A 15352-nucleotide genomic window follows, 5' to 3' on the forward strand; every position below is an offset into this window, starting at 1 on the left:
AGCACAGGCTCCGGATGCACAGGCTCAGTGGCCATGGCTCACGGGCCCAGCTGCTCCACGGCATGTGGGATCTTCCTGGACCGGGGCACAAACCCACGTCCCCTGCATCGGCAGGCAGACTCTCAACAACTGCGCCACCAGGGAAGCCCTACTGGTTAGTCTTTTTTATGATTGAGTTGCAAGAGGTTTTTTTGTTTGTTTGTTTATATATCCTGGTCTGATTTATGTGTTGCAAATGTTTTCTCCATGTCTGTAACTTGCCCTTCATTTTCTTAATGGTGTCTTTTGAAGAGAAAATATTCTTTTATTTTTGATAAAATCCAATTTATCTACTTTTTCATTTTATGGGTAAGCTTTGTGTTTTTTATATAAGAAAGTATACCCCAAAGTCAAAAGATTCTTTCCTATTTCGTTTTCTAGAAATTTTATAGTTTAACTCTTACATATAAACCTAAGAGCCATTTAGAGTGAAAATTTTTGTGTGTGTATTGTGTGAGGAAAAATGTTCATTTTTTTCTTGTGAATATCCAGTTGTTCCAGCACTATTTGCTGAGTAAACTTTCTTTTGCCTCTTTATAATTTGAGTTCTTTGTCTTCTTATTACTGAGTTACTGGAGTTCTTTATGTATTTGGGATATGTATATCTTTGTCAGAAATGCTTAGCAAATATTTTCTCCTAATACATGACTTGCCTTTACATTTTCTTAACTGTACCTTTCAAAAGCAAACATTTTTAATTTGATGTGGTGGATTTATAGTCTAAATCGTTACCAGTTCCCCAGCCCAACAGCTATTCCTTGTTTCTACATATTCACATTTCCCAATCATTAACTCTTGAGTCAGCCTCTTACTTCAAAAGACAAGGTCACAGGGGTATGTACATGATTTCAATACTGATTTCTAATTTAATTACATTGTTATTGGAGAACATTCTATTATTTCAGTCATTTCAGACCTATTGGGACTAGTTTTATGACCCAGTATATAATCTGTCTTGATGAATATACCATGTGCACTTGAAAATAATATATATTCTGCAATTTTTGGAGTGTCCTATTCTATAAATATCAATTAAGTCGAGGAAGTTGAGAGTGTTGTTCAAATTTTCTGTGTCTTTATTGAGTTTTTGTCTAACGTTCTTTCAAGAGCTGAGAGAAGAATGCTAAAAATTTCCTACTACAATTGTGGAATTATGTATTTTTCCCTTTTTACCATCAATTTTTGTGTCATGTATTTGAGGCTCTGGTACTAGATGTATACACATTAATAATTATGGATTCCTGAAGTTGTCTCTTTCATCATGAAATTCCATTTTATCTCTAATAATAATCTGTCTTGAAATCTATTTTATCCAATATTAGTGTAACTACTCCAGTTCTCTTATGCTATTGTTTGAATAATGTATATGTGTCTATCCATTTACTTTCAATCAGTGTCTTTATATTCCAAGTGTGTTTCTTGTAAGCAGTGTATAGTTGGGTTTCACTTTTTTAAGTATTCAGATAATTTCTTTCATTTCATTAGTGTTTAGACCAATAACATTTCAGATAATTATTGATATGGTTGGACTTATTAACTTTAGTTTTTGCTTCCTATTTTTCTCCACTGTTTTTCTGTTCCTTTGTTTTTCCCTTTCCCTCTTTCGAATTATTTGAATATTTTTAGTATCCTACTTTAGTGTGTTAATATGGCAATTTTATTATCTTTTTAGCTATATGTCTTTATATTATTTTTAAAGGCTGATCTAGAGATTACAATATACATTCTTAATCTTTCCTGATCTGCTTGAAATTAGTATTCTACTTCTCCATAGAAAATGGAGAAATGAAACCATATAGGTATCTTTATATCCCTGCTCCTTGAATTCTTTATGTGATATTTGTCATAGGTACTACATTTACATACATGTAAAAAAACACATAAGTCATTGCTGTAATTTATGTTTTAAGTAGTCACACATATTTTAAATAACTTAAGTAGAAAATTGTAATCTTTTATTTTTCTCCAGATATTTCAATGTTCTTAACTTTTCCTGAAGATCCAATTTTCCCTCTGATATGATTTTCCTTCAGTACTCAATATATTTGGACATTTTTCATGCTGTTAAGTATTCTTCTAAAACATGAATTTAATAGCTATATAGTATTGTATGATATAGATTCTCCCATTTTAGGATATTTCATTTTTTTTTCTACTTTTGTAAAAACTTTGAGGTGTAACTTTTTTCTGTATCTCTGATTATTTTCTCACAATAAATTCTTATTGGGAAATGGAGTATAAAGAATGTTAAAGCTCTTAATTCAGTACAACTTTATATTTTATTGTTCCAGAAACGTGTATGTGCTCCAACACTGGGTGGTGTATTTTTTTTTTTTTTACAAATATGATAACAGAAGCTATATCTGATGGTTTACATTTTATTTGGTTATTAGCGAAGTTGAATATCACTTTATGTGTGTGGGGTAGTGTTCTTTTTTTTAAACCAATAGTCAGTTTGTGATAATATTTTTATATTTTTTTTTAGCAGTTGGAACCGTCTTTTCCTAGTGAACTGTGTGATTACTTTATGAACTAATGATACTAATCCTTTACTTATTATGTGGGATGTAGATATTCATGGTGTGTCCTTTGCCTTATACTTTTGTTCATGGTATTTTAATATGCCAAAGTTATCTAATAGAATATAAAGATATATTCATTTATGAAAATGCCCTCTTCCAGCCATGGGTGAAGAGACAGGACATCTGCTGACACTTCTCTAAATTTCTCGAAACATGAAACCAAAACTTGGTCTGAAGAGAGGAAATACCCATGTGTAATGTGGAAGACATGCCACTTCTTGAATTGTATTCTCCAAAGCAGGGTGTCTTGATGCTCAAAAATCTCTGAAAATTAGGTGTCAGACAGAAAGAATTAAGGATAGGGCCCCCTAACTGCAAACAACCTGACAGCAAAGGATGATTTCAGAATCATGGACTAGGGTTACTGCTTAAAAGAACCATAATCCTTGGGTCATTCAGTCTAGAGAACAGCTTCATTGTTCCAAAAGCAAGTACGGTGTAATATATATTGGAGCATCCACTTTTGTCTGTGCTACGCACTTACAGGGGACATACTCTTAAGATGCAAGCCAAAAACAGTGCCTTGTTGGTGAATAAAGAGACATTTATATCAAGGATTATAACTTACAATGAAATAGCCTCTCACAGTTCCCTTTGACATTTCAGTTTCCTCCCAGTACTGTCCTTCTAGTAGATGAAATCATATTTACACATTACTCTCTCTGACAACTGTAAATTCTTCTCTCTCCCTTCCTTGGTTTGAAGGAAGTTGAATGGATCTATCTACACAAGCCACTCTTAAAATAAATCTCTCCCCTCTTCTCTATCGATGGATAATTAATGTGATTCTGCTTCAACAACTGCTAATTTCTTCAGCCTTTCAGCTAGGACTGGGCTGCTTTACATATGGTGTGAGGGGTAAAAAAGGAATAGAGGGAAGTAAGCACAAAAGGAAGAAGTAGTGGTTAGTAGGTTGCTGAGAAAGTTCTCAGAAATTTGCAGATTGAAAAGATTGGAAAATGAGCAATTCTGTGCAAGTGTCTGGTTTCTTTTCTTTGGCAGTTCCAGGCAGAAGGAAAAAAAAAATCTGTGACTTCCGTTCCTGCTTTATGGTCTCCAGGCAAGGTCCACTCCCTTTATCAGCACCCAGAAGACTCATATATATCTATCTAAGCCCCTTCTATCTAACAGCTACAAGAGTGAGGCTCCCGTCACTTGAAGCCAAGAGACTTCTGTGGTTACACCCATCTGCACCCCAGTCTCCTGCCTGTCATTCTGTGTGACCCTATCTGCTGAGGAATGCTAATGAGGGAGGGATAAGACCTCTTCAAACAGAAGGGCAGGTTTTACAAGTGGCTATTGATGGAACAATGTCTGTGCCATCAATCTCCTTGAGATTTGGCAAATGACAGACTTCGGTGAGATGGATCCTGAAAACAAAGGGAATCTTGTAGAAAAATCCATGATCCATGTCCAGAATAAAGTAGTATCCTTGTGATTATCATCTGCTTTCAATAGTCAACCCAGCCATTTAGCTTTAGCTTCCCATTAACCAGGTGCCTCAACTAGTTCTTCATACAAACTTTTTTTTTTTTGGTCCCTCAGTACCTAATGGAAAGAAAGGCCCCTAATACTAATATGGTAAAGAAGAGAACCTTGCTCTCCACACAGGTTTCAATCTACTGAAAGTGGAAATTGCTCTTTACTCGTAAAATATTGATAGGACTCTTCTGATATCAGGGAATGTGATCCAACTTATGTGACCTTAAATAGAAGTGGGAAATTATTATTAAAAAACAATTGCTTTTAGAATACTGATCAGAAAGGTCAGAAACAAATTGGAATCAGAAAGTGGGATGCTATGGGAACCTCAGCACTAACCTGCCCCTGAAACCAGGCAGACTCGTCCACCAGCCCCCATGTGTCCTTGGACAAATACTCAACTTCCTTATGCCTCAGTTTCCTCATATTAAAATGAGAATAACAATATTTTGTGAGGATGAAATGAGTTAACTTGTGCCAAGGGCTTAGAGCTATGTCTGAAATTTACTAAACACTCAAATAGTAGCTGTTGTTGCTGTTACTATTGTTGTTGCTTGCTTCATTTTATCTAACCACATATTTTGATTTCTATTTTGTTTCTTTCATAGAAAGCCCCACTATCTGAAACTATCTCGTTTACATAATCGTTTATTGGTATATTTGCCTTCTCCGCTAGTATGTAAGTTTCTTCACAACCTCAAGGACAGTGGGTGTCCTGCTGTGTGCCCTGTTTGCTGGTGCTGAGAACTCTCAGCTTGTTTCTTACCCAGACTTGTACTCTGGAAACTGTAACAGTGTCTCATCCCCAGGGCTGGTTCTATCTCCCTAGCTAAATGCTGGACTTCCTACCCCAAGGAGGGGAGCTCCTTGAACCTCAACTCTAAAGGTGAATTAATCAGAATTCATTTGATTTCAAGTCAGACTGAGAAGACGACCATTTATAATGCTTGAAGTTCTGTCCCTTGTAAGGATTCCCTTCATCACTTTTTTTCAGGAACAATCCTAGTTGGAGTGGTAATGCTGTAGCAGTTCACTTCCAATTAATTTCAGTATTTTTTGCAAAATCGTCATGAAACAAGCCCTAGTTTTTCTTCTTTAGTTAACCGGTTATAAGGAACTCTACATGTGGGCTGAGAGAGAGGAGAAAATGAGGCAAAAGTTGGTACCATGGCAGCCTGAGCTACCTGCTCACACATCACACAACTTACTTATGCCTGTCTGAGCCTAGTTTGGTTTTGTTTTGTGTGTGTGTGTGTTTTTCGTTTGTTTTTACTCTTGAGGATGGATTGCTGCTGTGCATATACAATATGATTATCTAAAATCTATCTCATGATTTTGTGGTCACTTGATGTCCCACGGTTAAGCATTCAACTTCCAGTAAGACCCAGTAAGAAATCTAGAATGCTACTTCTCAAAAGAAGAAGAGTTATCTCAGGAGTTATCTCTAGAAGAGAGTGCATAGTTTTTGTCTAAAATCTTAGGACGCTAGGCTGTAATTCTCCTCTCCTGGCTCCTCAGGTGCCCCATGCAACATCCATACTTGCCACAGTCATCTCAGGCAGCATCAGATTTTCAGGACTGTACCCCTCCCATGGTTGAGCAGCTTCCATGGCAACGTGGACTTGTTGCAGACTCGTCTTTTGCCCTGGACCTCACTCAAAACTGACAGTCGTCTGGTGTCCTCAGTGACTGGGTCACAGCAGTACACTTAAATGAGGAATACGTTGCCTCCAAAATAAAAAAGAAAATCTACCAAGGATTTTGCCTCTTCTTTAGTGATAAGGGGGTGTTAGGTGCAATAATTGGCTTTGGCGATGTCCTGAAATGGGGGTAATAATATCATCTAACTTACAGAGGTTTCGGGAGGAGAACATGAGATACCTGGCACAACGTATGGCATTTAGTAAGTCCTTATTAAGTATTAGCTCAGAGCATGATGGGGGTGATGATTATTCTGTTTATTATCTCAGCAAGACTGCATAGAGAGTGCCTTTTCAGACTTTTAAAACCTTTTTCCTTCTTCCCATCCTCACCACTGCACACCGCAATCAGCAGAGTCAGAAAAGGATAGAGATGACATTTGAGGTAGTCATAACTGTATTCCTGTCTATTATAAAAAGCAGCTATCAAATTCAAGAAGCCAGCTTAGATCTCTACTGTAAAAAGTTAATGAACAGGAACTGCCATTAAATAGAGTCAGAAGACCAGCAGGGAGAGCTCTCACACCCTGTGATGGCAGCAGAGCCGACCAGGAAGAAGAAAGACCTCTTTTAGCAAGGACTCAGCAGTTAATGAAGTCATGGACTCTTTTTACTGCAGCCCTCTCAGCTTCCTTTTCCCTCTAGAAAAGCATTCTCCTTCCCTCTCTGTGTGGGGACTTGCATATGGCTAACCGTGGTTGCAGATCCTGAATTGTAATTCTCTGCTGATCCCAAATAATCCCACCTTTGCTGGAGAAATACCTGGCGGTCTATTTGTTTCAGGTCAACAGTACAAACAGCTGTTGTGTGTCTAAGTCATTTTATATGTAGTTATATTCCAGTGAAGTCATAGACAATTTTTTTTTTACAGTTTTTAGCAAGAAAGTGACAAGAAGTATCCTTGGTCCATACTTGCTGTGTATGTTTGTGTGAATGTGCGTCAGGGCAGGGGTGTGGGGAAGGACAGGGGGCGGGTACAGTGACCTCCACCCCCAGGAGGATAACAGGCCTTTGGGTTCCTAAGTACCAAACCCTCCATAATCCCAGAAAGAATAAACAGGTCTTCCTGGGTTTGTGTGGGCTAAGACCTTCCTAACAGACAATTCAATTTTTACTTTCAAGAAGGAAATGGATACTTTGAGTTCAAAAGGCAAAGGCAGTTGTAGACCTGGTATGAGAATAAGGGGAAGGAAAAGAAACAGAGGCTTTGGGTCCAGGAAAGAAGTAATCATCTGCTCCTGAACAGATGGAGCTCCTGAGTGGCACCCCTCACACTGTTTTCAGGATCTGTCTGTGTCCCAGGAAGTCCCAGGGTCAATCAACTATAGGCTCTACTACTGGGAGGGACACCTTGAAAGTGTCCAGCAGTGGTGGCTAAAACAGAGGACCCATCCCAGAGGTACTCTTTCCAAGGAAGCCCTCCTGCCACATGAGTGATAACATTGTCACTCACGGGCTTCAGTGTACTGAGCACCACTTACTGTGGAACTGCAATAGGACACATCCCAGGACTTGTAAGATCTATGTGATCACTAAGACTCACTGGGTGGAAGAGTTGGAGTGCATATGTAAGCAGTTCTTTGCAGTAAACTGCCCTCAGCAGGAAACCCCTTTTCTTGTCACTTTAGCAAAGCTATATTGTTACTAACATTTTTTTTTTTTTTTTTTGCGGTACACGGGCCTCTCACTGTTGTGGCCTCTCCCGTTGTGGAGCACAGGCTCTGGACGCGCAGGCTCAGCAGCCATGGCTCACGGGCCCAGCCACTCCGCGGCATGTGGGATCTTCCCGGACTGGGGCACGAACCAGTGTCCCCTGCATCGGCAGGCAGACTCTCAACCACTGCACCACCAAGGAAGCCCTGTTACTAACTTTTAACAAGCACCCCCTTGCTCTACTCATCTCTGGCTCTAGCAGACCTTTCAAATCTTTTGATCACACAATACTTCTTTGGTTCTTTCCCAGATCGAAGAAGTAGAAACAAAGAATAAGTAATTAACAGATGACCATATCTCTTCCTTAGCTTTGTCTTCAGTAATATCATGAACAAACTTTATGACCAAACTGTGTAAACAAGATAACATCTAGAGGAAGATCACAAGAAGTAAATGGGCCTGCATGCCATGGGGGATAGCCATGACCCTGACCCCCTATCTCAAAGATTAACTGAGATTATTTCCTTTTTTTCCTTTAAAATGTTCATGGTCTAGCAGAGTCTCCGGAGGTAATTTTTTGGGGAAACTGATTCTACCATCTCCCCAGATTGCCGGCATTCTGATTAAAAGCAACTTTCTTTTTTACCAACATTTGTCTTTCTTGAGTTTGAGTTTTGAGTGGAGAGCCGCCAGACCTAATTCGGTAACACATATACTCTGGAGGTGAACTGAAACAATTTGGTGCACGACGAGTATGGGACAGACAGATATTCCCCTTTCATTCATTTATTTCTTGTATGTGTCAGGTGCTAGTTTAAGTGTTTTCACATAGTAACATTTAATGGAGAAGTTGAGATTTCTGCTCAAGTTGAGAGCCAATCGGCCCTAGAGCACATGAGTGTGTTTGCAGGGTGTGAGCAGAGTAGAAACTACGTATAAGGAACCACATGAAGTATAAACAAGTGATAGATGAGAAGCATTCTTTTGAAAGACATCAAGTAAGTTTTTTGATCCTAACAGGGAAATAGATGATATGTCATTCTCTATCAAGGCTTTCTCCCCTCATTAGACTAGAAACTACATGAGGGCAGGGATCATTAGCTTCGTTCAACACAACATGGCCAGGGAGATATAGGTCACCTATATAACTCAGCCCATAAGACACAGTAAATAAACAATAGATAATTGTTAAAGGAATGAATGAAATCCCCCAGACACAGAAACTAGGGAGACTTGAACTGTTATAATGGGATAGCAAGTCTTACAGTTCCTGAATGACTCCTTGACTATTTTAGCTACGTTGTTGACCTATATTTAAGCAGATATATAAACAAGAGAACAATTTCACTTCCTTAGGACCCCCAACAGAGGAAATGGCAATTAGCAAATAGCAGTGTCCTCGGCTTCCCCTTTTCAAAATCTCTGGGCCACGCTTATTGGTGCCACTGTGGACAGCCTCTGTCCTCAGATCCAAGTGCAACCGTCAATTTCCAAGAGGAACTGCTTCTGAGTCTCCTGGAACAAGACTCCATGCTGCTGTGGATTTGCTGCTGGTTCTAGGTGAGTGGGCACCACAGAGCAGGACCTGGATGGGATGGATTTTTCAGCCTCCCCAGAGCACTAGTCTCAGATGCCCATAAAAATTCCCTTGGGCTCTGCCCTCAGGCATTCTCTAGGGGTAAAATGGACTGGGAAAGCTTTCCTTGGAATGTGGGCCCCTATCATCTTAAATAAGAATTTAGCAGTGTGTCAAAATAAAAATGATGACAATAGAAATGTTAATATCTTTTGAGTGCTCTCTAGCAATTTGCTTGTGTTAAGTATTTTCATCTTACACTAACTACTACCAAGTAGAATTTGTGTCAGAATTGAAGAATAGATGCATCGACGGTTATTATATAATTAACCACATCAAAATGCTAAATAGGAGAAAAATTATGGTGACAACAGGTGCCAAAGGTATTAGAAGAGGTATAAAAAAATCAGTATCTACTCCTAAAATAAGTATCACAGAACAGAAGACTACCTACCTAACATAACAAAGAATACCTGTTCTAGATTGACAGCCAATATTATACATAACAGAACAAGACTAAAATTGCCATTCAAATTGGAGCTAGAACCCAGAGGCTTGCTATCATTATCATTTGTCATAGTTTTTAAATTTTGCCAGTACGCTAACATTAGTAGCAAAAGTAAGAGGCATACACATTGGAAGGCAAGATTTAAAATATATTATTCATTCTTTATTCATTCCCACCACACTTATTTGGCATTTGCTTGTTTGCTATTGTGTTATGAACTATGCAACCTCTATTCTTGATTATATCATCTATGTGGTATAGTTTGAAGTACATGAATATGAATTAATTAGGAAGATTCAAGATAAACAACCAAAACAGTGACCTCCTTGAATATTATCAAATATTAGTTTGAGATTATAGCGAAGAAATTCCATCTACAATAGCCATAAAAGTGAAAAAATAAGAGTGATAAAAATGTTTTTGGACTTATAAAAGGAAATCTATAAAACTGTACAAAGAAAACTTCAATGAATGAAGACATGTCATTAGTCTGGATAGGAGCACTAAAGTAGAAGTGTTATAAAGATGTCAGTTCTCCCCAAGTTGATTTATAGATTCTATATTATTTCAATCAAACTACCTGCAGAATTTTCCTTGGAACTCAATAAAATGTTCAAAAACTTATCTGGAAAAATCTATTGGTGAGAGTATCAAAGAATAGATTTTTTTTTTAAAGAGTAACATTGGAAATCTAATTCATATATTTTAAAAATAGATTCTAGAACAATATAAAAAGATGATATTATGGGTACAAGATATAAGTATAGATCAGTGGAAAATAATAGAAATCTAGAAATACGTTCAATTACATATTAGCTTAATTTATGGTAAATAGACATCATCACACAATAGATATTTACAGATTCCACTGTAAATTTTAAAATAAACCAGATAATTAAGAAATAAGTGTATTTTTTTAATTCTCAAAAACATGGAAAATGCATTAAGACTGTATTGGATTTTTATACAGATTATGTCTTCCTAAATATTGAAGTAGTAGAAAATTCAGAGAGGATTTTCTAAAATAAACATTTGATATGTCTGTAATATGATAATAATACAACTATAATAAAAATGAGTATTATCTTTGGAAAATATTTACAGCTAATAAGGCAAAGAGCTGAGATATGATGCAAAGAATTCATATAAATTGGCAAAAAAACTTGAAAATGCTCCGGGTAAATGGATAAAGATCATGATGATCTACTAAAAGACACTTCCTGCAGCAGCTGCTTACTGGACCACTCGCTTCACAAAAACCACTGTTTATCCCTAAAACCTAGCAGAGTGCCTGGCACGTAGCTGCACTCAGTTAATATTTCTTGCATGAATGAGTAAATCCATTCAAGAAACACAGATTAAAACATGGCGGTACAGTTTACAGTCAATAAATTTGCAATAGCAACAATAATCCCAGAAGGCCACATGCTAGTTTCCCAGTGCGGGAAGATTGAGTGAAGCAGATGCAGTCACATTGCTCCTGGCAGCGGAAGTGGTAAAGCATATCTGGAAAGCCAGTTAAAAAATGGCATGTATGTTGACCTAGGAATCCCAGTTCTGGGAATCTAAAATAAAGGGGTGAGCATGGAGAAGAGAATATGCACCATGATGTTCACTGTATTTATTATAATATGATAATATCAAAGAAATGAAAGCAGAATTCTAAACTGTATCTTAACAAGCACTAAAATTAGGTTAAGATAATACACATACAAGAAAAATGGAAGGAAATAGTGAAATCTGATGAGCTGTGGAATTGAAAATATACATGAGCAGTTATATTTTTTTAATATAAATAATATTTAAAATATTTGAAAAATAAGAGTTTCAAACTTCAATTCTGACAGTAGGCTTAGCAGTTTTACTTTGATGTATCCCTGTTACATTGCAAAACTACATAAATGGTCTTTTTTTATTCAGTAAAAAGGAGACGTTTGATACCCACTTCTGTGTTCTTAACAATTCTCTCTTCCCACTGTCATAGCCCTATTACACTGTATTGTAATTTCTTATCAACTTAGCATCTCTTCCATTAGACTGTAATTTTCTTGAGGGTAGGGGCAGTGTCTTATTCTTGGTAACTCTAATATTTAGACCCACTCCTGGCACAGTATTTACCAAACGCTTGTTGAACAAGTGAGTGCGTGAACAAGGAAGTTGCTTCCACTGAGTGCCCTTGTAAAGGGACAATCCCCCAGATGAGAACTTGGTGAGATCAGACTTCTGCTAAACCCTTCTCTGGACACCAAAGTCAAAACAGAGAGCAGGTAAGGGAGACCAGTGCAGAGGAAATGGAAGGGCTAGATGTCTTTCTCCACTGTTCTTCTTGCCTCTGGGCTATTCCACACTAGCGTCTGGGACCAAAAAAGAGAACTGCTGAGTAGTCAATAGGCCCTGATGATGAACTGGAGAAGTGTCCATCAGCTGTTTGGGTAGGGACAGGGCAACACAGAGAAGGCAAAGAAAGGCAGATAAAGTGTGAGTGTGCAGCTGAGGACGGGATCCCTGTACTGTGCTAATTTCTCATGTCTCTCTCTCTTGCAGTTCCTGGCTGAGGAGAGCCCTGTAAGCTCCTCTTTGTTTCTTTTTCATCGCCTTGGAGTTACAGTGCCCGCCACAGGAACCTGGGGAAGCTTGTACCAATCCTTCTCCCCACAGCTGCAGGGAAGTGTCCCCCTTTCCCCTAGGCCCAGTCGTTCTAGTCCTATCTACCTCTCTGTTCCTGGCACCTTCCTGCTCTGCTCTGCTCAAGAGTTTACTTTCTGACCTCTTCTGCAAAAGGAGGAGGATGCACCTGACAAAGGAAAGACAGGTAAGGAGACAGTGTCTTCACCTGGTTGCAGGTGCACGAAGTCTCCTAGGAGCACCCCAGCTGGAAATCCATTTTAGGAACAGGGAGGCAGCTCTGCCAGAAATATTCACAGGAACTGTCTCACCCAAATCCTTGATCCAGGCTCAGAACAAATTCCTGTCATTTCCATCCTTTTCACCTACAAACTCAATATTTCATATTGACCCTGTTTCAACTTGTTATTTCCTGGTCTGAGCAAGAGTCAGTGCTGTTTTGGGGTGTGGGAGGAGGAACTGTTTACTCATTTGTCTGATTCATTTCAGGCCCTGATACTCATAAAGAATCATACGAGGAAGGGCCATAACTACCCCAGAGCAATGTGGACTCCTCACTTCCCTGGCACCAGCCAAGCAAGGGATGAGGGTTTTGGCAGCCAATCCAAACTTAGGGTCTCTTCCTCTTTCTCTTTCTTTCTCAAGCAGAGAGCATGGTTTAGTAGAAAGACTATGGCCTTAAAATTCAGCGAATGAGGTTCAAATCCTATCTTTGCTACACTCTAGCTCTGTGACCATGAGCAAAATGGCCTGATCCCCCACTGACTTACATGTTTACAAATTAGACATGATGATAATGACCCCATGGGTATTCGTGAGGATTCAGTGACCTCATGTAACGAGTATAACTAGGTGCCTCGCGCCCAGTGGAAACTTGATTCATGACAGGCTCGTTCCATCTGCTGCCCAACCAAAAGCTGTGCTCTCTTCCATCCTCCAAGGACCACCATCTTCCAAGGCACAGTGGTAACAATGACATGCAAAGCATCCCTCTACCCAGGAACAGAGAGAGCATGATGAGCCTATGAAAGCATATGGACTAAAAATTTCATTTCAAATGCTATTTAAGAGACACATCCTGGAAAGCACCAGTGCTGTACCCTGAACTTGAGTCCCAGTGACCCTGTGTACCTGGTAGTCTCTTCAGGTGAGGGAGAGGAGGGTCAGGCTTCAGAAATCATCTGCTCCTGAATGAAGGGTAAAATTCATGAGGAAAAAGCAAAACTGTCATTGAAGAAACTATGAATGGATAGGTTTTGTGGGGAAAGTGAGTGCAAGATATCAACAGGCACCCAGAGGATGGAAAATCAAGGAGTGAATTGAGTGTCTACTGTCTATTGCAGACTGGCTGATTCTCCAGATCCCACACTCTATCTTTGAAGGAGATAGAGTGATTCTGAGCTGCTGGAGAAGGGAGGGAGGGGAATTGAATGAAATTATTTACTACAAGGATGGGAAAAAACTTGCTGCTTGATGTAGAGAATGGACTTGAGGACATGGGGAGGAGGAAGGGTAAGCTGGGACGAAGTGAGAGAGTGGCATGGACATATATACACTACCAAACGTAAAATAGATAGCTAGTGGGAAGCAGCCACATAGCACAGGGAGATCAGCTCAGTGCTTTGTGACCACCTAGAGGGGCGGGATAGGAAGGGTGGGAGGGAGGCTCAAGAGGGAGGAGATATGGGGGTATACGTATATGTATAGCTGATTCAGTTTGTTATAAAGCAGAAACTAACACACCATTGTAAAGCAATTATACTCCAATAAAGATGTTAAAAGAAAAAAACTTGCTGCTTTTACAAGGAACTCAAGCTTCAGCATACCAAAAGCGGTCTCCAGATACGATGGCTCATATAATTGCGCTGCTTTCTGAGGAAGGTTATGTATCTCTGTGGCAAAGAACTTCAAACCGTGTAAGGGTCAAAATTCAAGGTAATGACTACACTCCAGGTATAGCAGGGTTGGGTGCAAACAAGTCTCGTCAAGGAGCAGGGAGGCGGAGGGTGTGCTCATCAAGCTTCCCTAGAAAGCCATGGGTAGAAATTATGATACTTCAGTTGTGCCAGGGAGTTGGGTGGTGATTCTATTGACTTGGTTTTGTAAGACCTATTTGATAGTGCTGAGAACATAGATGAGTCTCTCCAGGTGCTCTGAGCCTCGCTGCCCTGGGATTATGTTTGTTCTCTTTAGAGCTGTTTCCACCTCCTGTGCTGACAGCTAACACCGTCTGGCCCACCAAGGAGAGTCTAGTAACCCTAACCTGTAAGACTCCGCTCTCTCCACAGAGTCAGATGCCCAACTTCAATTTCACCTCTTCAGAGATGTCTAGGACCTGGGGTCATGCTGGGGCAGCTCCCCAAAGCTCCAGATAGCTGCCAGGTGGAAAGAAGACTCAGGGTCTTCCTGGTACAAGGTACAGAAGTGACTTCCTGTGTCTGGAAACTGAGCCAGAGATTCCAAATTTATGTGCAGAGTGAGTTTTGGTGAAAAGGGTTACTGGGGCTGGAAAAAGGGAGGTAGGGCAGGGTGTTATTCAGACCTTAGTTCCTTCTTTTCCCATAAGATGGGGATGGGGGTCTGTTCCAGAGAGATCCTGAGGCTATCCTAAACTCCTCTCATTTCTAATAGTGCTTTAGGACTGGAATGGTTACCGAGAGGCTTCAAGAATCATAAAACTTCATGGGCTTCCCTGGTGGTGCAGTGGTTGAGAGTCCGCCTGCCGATGCAGGGGACACGGGTTTGTGTCCCAGTCCGGGAAGATCCCACATGTCGCGGAGCGGCTGGGCCCGTGAGCCATGGCCGCTGAGCCTGCGCATCCGGAGCCTGTGCTCTGCAATGGGAGAGGCCACGACTGTGAGAGGCCCGCGTACGACTAAAAAAAAAAAAAAAAAAAAAAAAAAAATCATAAAACTTCAGAATGTCCACCACAGTCCTCTTAACTTTACCTTTCTTATTGTAATATAATCAGATATATACTGGGTGCCTATTATTATGCTATAGAGGCTTTGCAGGGAGCTGACAGTCATCTAGAGAGTAGCCTAGTAGCAAATCCAACACAGTAGGATTTGAGAGAACAGAGAGACCCATTTTATATCAGAGCAATTAGAGAAGATAGTATTGAAGCAGAGGGTCTTGAGGTAGGTCTGAAAAGAAGGGAGAGAAGCAGTTTATCATCTTGCATGAT

Source organism: Tursiops truncatus, chromosome 1 (genome assembly GCF_011762595.2).
Source record: "Tursiops truncatus isolate mTurTru1 chromosome 1, mTurTru1.mat.Y, whole genome shotgun sequence".
Classification (NCBI taxonomy): Eukaryota; Metazoa; Chordata; class Mammalia; order Artiodactyla; family Delphinidae; genus Tursiops; species Tursiops truncatus.